The sequence below is a fragment of the Podarcis tiliguerta genome, assembly GCF_965153285.1.
Source record: "Podarcis tiliguerta genome assembly, chromosome: 8".
Lineage (NCBI taxonomy): Eukaryota > Metazoa > Chordata > Lepidosauria > Squamata > Lacertidae > Podarcis > Podarcis tiliguerta.
The window spans coordinates 48,247,619-48,257,981 of NC_139541.1; positions in this window are offsets into that span (position 1 = coordinate 48,247,619).

Here is a 10,363-nt window from a genome sequence, read left to right on the forward strand (position 1 = left end):
TGACAACAGCGCTCTGCTCACCTGCAATTCCCAGCAACTGGTATTTAGAGTCATGATGCCTCTGACAGTGGCTAGCAGCTGTTTATAGCCTTGCCCTCCATGGATTTGTCTAATCCCCTTTTAAAGCCATTTAGGTTGGTGGCTAGCACTGCCTCCTGTGGGAGTGAGTTCCATAGTTTAATTATGTGCCATGAGAAGTGAACCCTGGATAGATAATACCTACATACCTATGTAGATAATAAATAATACAGCCTTGGTGGTCTGGGTGATATTATTCCCAGGTGTGGTATTCAACTAAGTTTTACTCAGAGTAGACCCATTAATTTCAGTGGCTCTGCTCTGAACAAAACATAATTGACTACTGCCCTAAGAAGCCATAAATATCTCATTCATTGTTTTGGGCTCTGGAAGAGCTTCCCTCTCTTAGCTATTCTTGGCAGTGCCTGACCATCCACATGTAATCTAATTAATGCTGTGTTCCAATTCAGTGGCCGATTCAGCCAGTGAAGCATCAGCTGAGCTTTGCAGCAAAGGCAGGGCTGTCTGTCTCTGCTGTTCAAAGGCAGACAAGCCTCACCATTTGGTTCAGATCCTTGCACAATCCCTGTCATTTGCTTTCTCTTTAATCTGCCTCTCACTGTGCTGTTCCATGCATGTCTACTCATAAGTAAGACCTACTCAGTTCAATGGGGTAAACGGATATAGAACTGCAGCCTAGTAATAAACACACTTACTAAGGAATAACTCCCACTGAGTATTTTAGGATATGTGCCATATAATTGGGGCTGAACAAATGCCAGAAGTTTGGTTTCTAGTTTCTGCAGGCAGCAATTATTTGTGACTAAACAAGTCAGTTCTGCTGAAATGCCAACTCTGTTGGGCCTCCTCCCCCTCCACTGGCAGCGGCCACTCTAGCAGGCTGGCTCAGTGGGAAAGATGGAAAGCAGGGCCCAAGAACTACTATTTAACTTTTAAGAACTGTCACAGAAGTTTGCTTTTCCTTTTGCCCTCTTCCCTCCTGGTCCTGTTTTCCTTGTATGTTGTGTCTTTAGATGGTAAGCCTACAGGCAGGAACTGCCTTGTTTAACCTGACTGCATGTAAGCCTCTTTGGGAGTCTTTTTGGCTGAAGAACACTGTACAAATCCTCAAAGTAAACAAATTCACCTGGCTATCCTGGAAGGTGGACTTGAGGTTTGATTGCCTTGGCTGTGAAAGAGACAATGATCTATCTTAAGCAAGCCTGGAAAAATTTCAAAATATTTGGCAGGAATTCTTGAGCTATTTTAATAATGCTGGTAGTTTCCTAAGAAAATGTCCAATGACTGTTTTCACGTTTCTGCAGTTGAGGCTGCCCTCTCCCTTTTCTCTTTTCCCCCTTGTGTTTTTGATATGTGTGTTTCTGCCACATCATCTCTTCTTCTTCTTCTCCTCCTCCTCCTCCTCCTCCTCCTCCAAAATTGCCATTAATTTGGAGGAGGGTGAGATGGAGGGCTTATAGAGAGGGAAGTGAAGGCAGAAGGAGGGTGGATTTCATTGTGGGCTGTGGGTGAAGGGGGGGGAAGTGGCTATTGTGGCTTGCTTCAGAACTTTATTATTTAGTGAAGTGTGTGTGCACCCCTTTGCAATCCTGTGTGTTTTTCTATATAAGCTTATAGTAATATGGCAGCTGTGCCACCTCTGGAATTTCAAAATTGGAAACCCTAAGCTGACAAAAAAAATGAATATTAGTGTGTGTGTGTGTGATTATTACATAAGTCTGAACTAAAAGTGTTCAACAGTCTTCAAAGTGTGGAACTCACTAACACAAGATGTAGCAATGGCCACCAACTTGCATGGCTTTTAAAAGAGAATTAGACAAATTCATGGCAGAATAAGGCTAGCAATGGTTACCAGCCATGGTGTCTTGTGTTCTACCCCCCGTGTTGAGAGGCGACGTGCTCCTGAATACCAGAATGCTGGGAATCACAAGTGCGGAGACAATGCTATACTCTGGCCCTGCTTGTGGACTTCCCATAATGGGCATCTGGTTGGAATCTGTGAGTACAGGATACTGGACTAAATGGACTTTTAACATTATTCAGCAGGACTCTTCCTGTGTTCTTAGCTATTATTTTGGAAGTTAAGTTGCTTTGAAATGAATGGAGCAAGATGCCCTCTGGTCTGAAGAGCTTTCCTTCCTTCTGACCATCACCACAGCTGCTGGCAAACTGCTATAGAGGAGGAAAATATCCCTTCCCTGATTTTATTTATTTGCTTGTTTTAGCTGTCCAAGCACTGCATCTCCCAACCCCCTCCCTCCTCTACTTCAGCCTCTGAAGCCCCAGGAGGGAAGCTGGCTGTTCTCACAATATTCCAGCTGGGATCAGAACGAGATGCTGCTAACGCCAGCAATCTCTCACAAACAAGCCCCGTTCTCTCAGAAGCCTTCCAGGCTGACATTTCTCGCCCAAGAAACCCAGCTCCTTAAGATGAACAGTCAGACCTCCAAAAGCATCTCTGAATTCAGGCCAGTTCTCATATATCCAACAGTTGCAGTTGCACACTAAGCTAGGAGCTTTCTGGCTATCATAAAATATTTGAGGCCCGGCTGCTTGTTTGGCTTTATTTCATTTTCGCAGGTATGCTGCTGTGGTATGATGCCCTCGCCCTCACAAATCTGTAATTTAAATTGCCATGTGTGTAGACACAGTTCTTAAAGGTTCTTTCGGGAGGCATTGTGCTTTTCTTCACTGAAGTTTCAACACATACTTTCCATTTATCCACTGATGTGTATCACGCTTTCCCCTCACCAATACCATCCTTTGATGAGACTTTTCTCTTTACTGCTCTGGAAAGACGGTCTCAATATTTGCTAAGACACAATAACACATATACACATACCCATTGGCTATGATTTAGGAGTCATCTTTCCTTTGTTCTCTGCAACAAACGCTTCTGTTTGTTCTCTAGTATTGGTGCCTCTTCCAGTTTCACTCTCAATCAGCCCTCTCATGTTTTCTTTAAAGGGCATCCCAGGAGGACAGCAAACAGTCCCCTTAGCTTCAGTATATACCCTTGAGCAAGCTGTTTGAGGTAACCAAGATGGTTGTTGGCTTCTCTGTAAACTTCAGGTTGCATTTCCTTGCCTAGAGATCTGCAGCGGAGACTCTGCTGGAATTTGCGCCACGCTCTGAAGTCCATGGGGCAGCAGTGCATGAAATAGCCTCCTCTGGGCCAGCTCCCTCTGAGGTGCATCTGTAAATGTAACCTCATTAATATAAATATTTTGATGTGTGGTCAAGATGCACCCTCTTCCCACAAGCCTTTGTTTGTGGAGGACAAAATCAGAATATCCCTCCCACCACAGAGTTGCTGCTGTCTCTGATTGCTATTTGATGCAGTTTAATTCATAATCTGGCGATGTATTACTGTAGTCTAGTTTATGTATTCCATGGTTTACTTGTATTGAGTTGCATGGACCAACCCTGAGACTGCATGATGAAAAGCAGAATACAGATGCCTGGCAATCAATCAATCAATCAATCAATCAATCAGATGCAGCTATGTATAATCTCAGCAGAAATAAAAAGCTATCCATTCTAAGATAGCTAAGATAAAATTGCCTCATTTAAATGAAGGCAACCCATAATAAAGTTTTCAAAATTAACTTAAAATTTTGCATTGTTGAAGGCCTCCATGAGGAGAGCGTCAAGAGCATCATGGAGACATAATGGAGAGGGTAATTGATGAGGAAGCGTGGGAGGAGATTGGGGAGTCTGGCCTGGGGGAAGATCTGAGCCGATTGGGGTATAGGAATCCACTCTATAATTTCTAGGATTCTATGAAAGCTCCTTGTACCTTGTGGCCAGATTGGTCTCCTCTTTGCAGGCAAGATATTCACCATATATGTGTCTGATAATCAATAGTGTAAGATTACAAAATGTCTTTTAAAATGTGTCCACAAGCCCTGAAAAGAGAGAGAGAGAGAGAGAGAGAGAGAGAGAGAGAGAGAGAGAGAGAGAGAAGGTTTGAGAATTCCCAATTTAGCTCTCAGGCACAGGAACCAGCCGTATAATTTATTGCTGCCTGTTGCTGTGGTACATTCTGACTTCCTTATAGGTCAGAACAGACTGGCCATGATTTGACCCACTTGCATACAGGATGAAGGGATGCCCCTTCCATTCAGTACTGTGCAGAATGCCAGGCCAATAACATATTTAGCTTGTTATAACCCACTTAATAAAAGATACACAGGCAGGCCAGCGTTGGTGACAGCCCTACAACTAGGGTCAGTCATTGCTCAGGCTGCAAGATGTTCTGGCAAGGAGTCAATGTGAAACAGTTCCAGTAATTTGTGCATCTGGGCTGACATTTGGCTGCATGGCTGCTGCTTGGTCAAGAATATCACATCTGAGTAGGCATCAGGTCAGGATGGGGAGAAATTCAATTCAGTTTGCATTTAAAGGCAAACCTACCAAATCCACAATTTCCAAAACAATATGTAAGCCATAACGCAGCCATCTGTTGAAAATTGCCCATCTCTGAAATTTGCAATGCAGTTCTCCAGCCAAATAATGTGTACAAAAATGCATATATCAAAGTCTGTATATAAATGGTTGTATTTGTAAAAACAGCATACAAAAATGCATTGTGCTGGGGGAAATTGTTTCTCAAAAATGTGTATATTAGGTAAAACTGAATCCAGAAGTGGGATAAATTTTCACAGGGACTTTAAAAAATAATAATGCAAACTGATGTAGCAATGTGGAGAACTGAAATTAAGAGTGAATGGCAAACCAAGAGAAACTGAACTGGATAGATTTGCCCATTCTCTGTGTGTGTGTGTGTGTGTGCAGGGCCGTCCTAAGCATATCTGGCGCTGTGGTGCAAAGCTCCCTCTGGTGCCCCCCCCCCCGTTTCCCAGAGGATTTTTTAGGGAGGACGGTGCTGCTGGCGGGGCTGGAGGAAGAGGGCAGCAGCTGGATGTGGCTCCTTCCGGCTCAGCTGGCCGCTTTGTGCCGCAGTGGCCATGGCAGACAGAGGCTCTGGGCACGGCAGAGGTGGGTGAGGGCAGCGAGCTGATGCTGAGAGGTGCCATGTCCAGCTTCCACCTTTTCCCTGGCGCCCTCCAGAACTTGGCACCCTGGCGCCCCACGCCACTAGCCTCTATAGGTAAGACCTCCTGCTCTCTCTCTCTCTCTCTCTCTCTCTCTCTCTCTCTGTGTGTGTGTGTGTGAGAGAGAGAGAGAGAGCAAGAGCATATAAGAGGAAAGAGTCCCCCTTCCCCGCTCTACATCCCTTCCCTAATTTTTTGCTTTTCATTTCTTTTTAAAGTAAGCCTCCTTAAAAAAAGAAAGCTACTGTAGTCATTAGAGACAGCAGAAATTGTGCCAGCAGTTAACACATGCAGTCATTAACAGTACAATCCTACTGACCCACTGCTAACATTCAATAGGAGTTATTCACAAACAAGCATGCATAGGATTGCAGTGTAGGATATAAACGCTCCTCTCACACATGCCAGTGCTCTAGCCAAAGTGGGCAAAGCCTCTGGAAGATTGGCAAGCACTTGGCAAGCTAACATTTTAATTGCAATGGAAACACTGTTAAAAATTAATAATGTGTTGTCCTGTGATTTCACTTTTGAAGCGCAGACTGTACTTAGCCCCTTCTGACATGCACCGATTTGGACATAGGAACAGCCTTAGACAACCTGCCTTGGGAGCCACATTTTAAGTGTGGATGGCGCAGGGTAGGAGGAGAACCCTGCCAATTCATTTCTATCACCACGGAGAGCACAGTCTGCATTTTTGCCTTCAGGCCTCAAAAATGTCTTGGGAAATTTCTGCTTACAAAGGGCTATCTCCTAGCCTAAGCCCCCAAATATATGCACAAAACAATTCTGGCCTAAGGCCTGGCAGGCACTTTCTTGCTCACATTAAATCCCCGCAGATGTCTCTGTAATCCAGCACAGGAGTTCCCAAAGCGGGAGGTGGGGTGGAAGTTTGCTCTGGCTCCTGCTAGTAAATGGATTCTGCATTCTTTGGAACCATCTGTGATGTAGTGGGGGGGAGGGCAGCTGAAGGGTGGGTGGTCTTGCCTTGTGTCAGAATAAGCTTGAGGGTCTCTTCCAATCAAAGCTGCATTTATATTATGATTGTACAGAAGTGAATATAGCTGGGCACAGAAGATATTTCTGTTTCCTGAGAATCTGTGCTTTGATGTAGTTTGGTTTTTTTTAAAACAAACAAACAAAAGCCAAAACCAGCACCATGAGGCCCCCTAAAGTTAAGCATTTCTTAATCGCCCTGATTTCAACAGGGGAGATTTGAGGACGTGTACTTAACTATCCCCTTGAAATCAGTCAGATTCAGGCTGGACTTGCATATAATAGATGTACAGTCATATGCGTTCCCCATTATACTTTTTCAAAATAATTATTTCAGTTATGTTCAGAAAAATAAAACATAAAAGTATGTATCCACAATTCACCATATGTAATTTTTGATGCATTTTTACTTACAAATGGTGGGGAAATTTAGTTTGGCTCTTGAATTATTATTTTTTTGTAAACCTACCTAATTCTCACTTGCCCAAAACTACGAGAAAACAGTAAACATCTATTCTTTGAAATTTGTAGTTCTTTGAATTTTGCAAACCAAAATAAATGCATATTAATGAGAATCATATGGAAATGCACAATCATACAGGAAAAGGCTTGTTAGGCAAAATGGCAGGAAACTATGACTATATTAGGAGAAATGCAAACTAAGATGCTGACATATTTTTGTGAAGACTTTGTTTTTAAAAAAATTGCAAACGGATGTGGAAATGTGGCAAACTGAACTTGAGATTGGAAAAAACGAGGCAAACCAAAATCAACAGATCCACCCGTCTCTACTCAAAAGTAAGTAATGTGCTTAGCATTGCAGCCATTTCGACATCAATCAATTTCTTACAGTCAATAGAGCAAAAATAATAAAGCATACAGTACACAAGAATCTTGGAGCAAAACAGATTGTGAAGTACAACATTAAAAACTATCATATAAAACTACAATACTCTCAAGTTAATCCTTGAAGATGGTCCTTCCAGTTTCAAGTGCTGAGTTGTTCTCTTGGCCTCCCTGCTGCCGACAGAAATTTTGCCACTGTGTGCTTGTACCTTCCATTAGATATTTAACGTAGGATTGAATGGACCTTCCCAATAGTTTGGTCAGCAATGGGCCATTCGTCTGCTGCCAAACTCCAGCATAGAAACAAAAGAATGTGATCTACAGATACCACTTCCTGATTATTACAGGGGTAGAAACTTTAAGGAAAGGGGGGATGCAACATGCTTGAATTTCTACATGGAAAGCTGGCATTAAAAGCACAGTGGCAGAGGTGGTAAGATACAAATCAAAACAAAAACGGCAGCCCTCTGGATCCTATTTCAATTATGAGCACTTATTTGGCATGGCAGTCAGAGGCGATGAGCAGCAGGCACATAGGCCTACCTTTGTTACAGAACTTGAACAGCTTCCCCAATCAGTGCCTCCTCCTCCTCTTCTTTTTTTTATGGCTTTTGCCTTTAATCTTCCTCCAACAACTGTGTAAACCTGGCGGATTAGAGTCTGCAGGAGAGCAAGGCAGCTGTTGCTGTCTCCGGCATTTTCTGCCAAGCAGAAGCATGTCAGAGACGAGAACCACTCGATGCCATTGCCTTGGCGGAATTCGTGGGTACATACAGTTCTGCTAGCTGAGACTTTCCCCCAGCTGGCTTCCTTTTTAGAACAAGCGCTTGCTGCCCTTGACTCACGTCACCTAAGCAGGATCAAATAGGACGCTTTGATCAAAAGGTACAAAAAAAATGAAGGAGGCAAGAGGTTTCCGCAGGCCCCTTGGCCTGGGTGGGATCATAAAAAGGGAGACCGCGGCTGGATCTCCACACACACACACACACACACACACACACACACACACAGATGTAGCTGTGTGTGGAGAGAATCAGCTACACACACATGCCTTCTGAGGAGCGACTACCTGCTTTGGGATTGGGAGGCAAACTCATTTTATCCTCACAATAACCCTGTGGGGTAGGCTAGGCCAGAGGCAGGAAAAAAAATTCAGCCCAAGGGCCACATTCACTTCCAAGGGCCATATGCCTATGCTGGGCAGGGCTAAAGGCAAAAGCGGGTGGAGCAATGATTGTAAATATATCTTTGTGTTGTACGCTAGTTTTACACACATGCACACTCCTGTATTGTCTATCCAGTCAATCAAGGGGCATTAGCAGAGCTCAAGGGCACATGCCAGTCAGGCAAAACCATTCAGGGGGCGAAGGAGGACCAGTGAGGTATGTGGTCTGGAGAGAGTAAGTCACCTGTAAATATTTTGTATTAGTCGATTAAATAATACTAATGAATTTATAGAAAGGCAGGCTGTGCACAGTGCTGATTGGCTAGAAATAGGTGACATCACTAACCCCACCCCTCCCTGGGGGCTATGTACTCTATTTCAATGTCGTTGTCGTCATCATCATCATCTTCTTCTTCTAAGGCAGGGCTAAATGTACTTGGAGTACTCCAAAAATAAAAATAAACTCAGAAGTGGACAGCATGCCTCAAGCATGTTGGGATGACCAAGACAGGGCAAATCAAGGTTCAATTTAATGCCCAGTACACTTGCCAAACATATTGCAGAGGAGAGGGTAAGATAAGCTTTAGATGCAGGAGAAAGTACCCATAGCAAGTCCTGGTCCTTATGTTTTTCTATATACACCCAACTGGTGATATCTAAAATTAGGTTTACTCTGAGTAGTCCCATTGAAATAACACACTTGACTCCATTGATTTTAATGTGTTTACTCTGAATATGGTTTCATTGGATACCTCATAACTTAGGCCCTACTTGGTTATAATATCTTTCAATACTGGATCTTAAGCCACTTATCTGTTGTTACTTTATACTTTCTAGATATGACTGAGTTTTGCTTCCTTGTTTTTTCCCTCCTTTGACCCTTTCAAGGTCTCCACTGTTTTATCTTCACCTTATGCAAACTTCTCAGCTGGCACCAGAATAAAGAGCCGCAATTGTTAAGATCGCAGAGAACAGTTCAGTTGATGAAAGGCACTGCAATGATCTAATTTTTTTTTTATCACAGGTAGATATTTTTCATTTAGATATCCTTTGATTAAGGGGTGGAGCAGGAACTATCTTCATTAATAGTTTTCAGTGAATAATTACTAGTGCGTATACGAGTGTGCCATATCGTGAACCATATAGTTGGGTTGCCATATTTTGAAGAGCAAAAAAGAGGACACATTTGCCGACTTCTACTTTTAACTATGGGATGCGGGTGGCGCTGTGGGTTAAACCACAGATTCTAGGACTTGCCGATCAGAAGGTCAGCGGTTCGAATCCCCGCGACGGGGTGAGCTCCCGTTGCTCGGTCCCTGCTCCTACCAACTTAGCAGTTCGAAAGCACGTCAAAGTGCATGTAGATAAATAGGTACCGCTCTGGCGGGAAGGTAAATGGCGTTTCCGTGCGCTACTCTGGTTTGGCAGAAGCAGCTTAGTCATGCTGGCCACATGACCTGGAAGCTGTATGCTGGCTCCCTCAGCCAGTAAAGCGAGATGAGCGCCGCAACCCCAGAGTCGGCCATGACTGGACCTAATGGTCAGGGGTCCCTTTACCTTTACCTTTTAACTATGGATTGCCATGGGGGGGGGGAGCATGTTTCCTGGAAAAAGAGGACACATGGCAACCCTATTTTCTATCCCATGTTTCATTTCTTTTCTCCCTTAAAAAAATTACTTCAGTTTCTTGGTTGGAGCTTTTGTTTGTGAAGTAAGCCAAAGGAGATATTAAAATCTGGGCCTCAATCATTAGGCCCCTTGGTTCTCAAATTGACCTGTACACAGAGGCAGACCCTGTAAGGAAACAGCCATTTTTGTCTGCCCCTTAATAATCTCAGAAATATAAAACAGCAGAGAACTTTATGAAGTAATGTCTGCTTTGTGCGGTAGACTGCTAACCCAACAATAAAGAAAGGCAGTGTTTGTTTCATATCAGAAATGTACCAAGGTGTGTGTGAGACAGGGTGGGGGGAGGTAACAGGACTCAAGTAGGCTAATCTTACCCCTGCAACTTCTGAGGAGCTGTTAAACTTCCTAAGGAAGGCCATAAAAAGTGCTTATGAGAGACTCCATGGCCTCTCTGAGTTTTATGTGGGATATATTTTCATCCGGGCTCACCTTGTGGGTCGCTATTATTGCTGTAGGACAAATGTCCCATTGATCAGAAATTTAGTATATATATTTTTAAGAAAAGGCAAAGTCAATAGCAGAGGCACTCTGGAGAGTCTGCATTTGACAGCATCTTCTCACATCTCATCTGAAC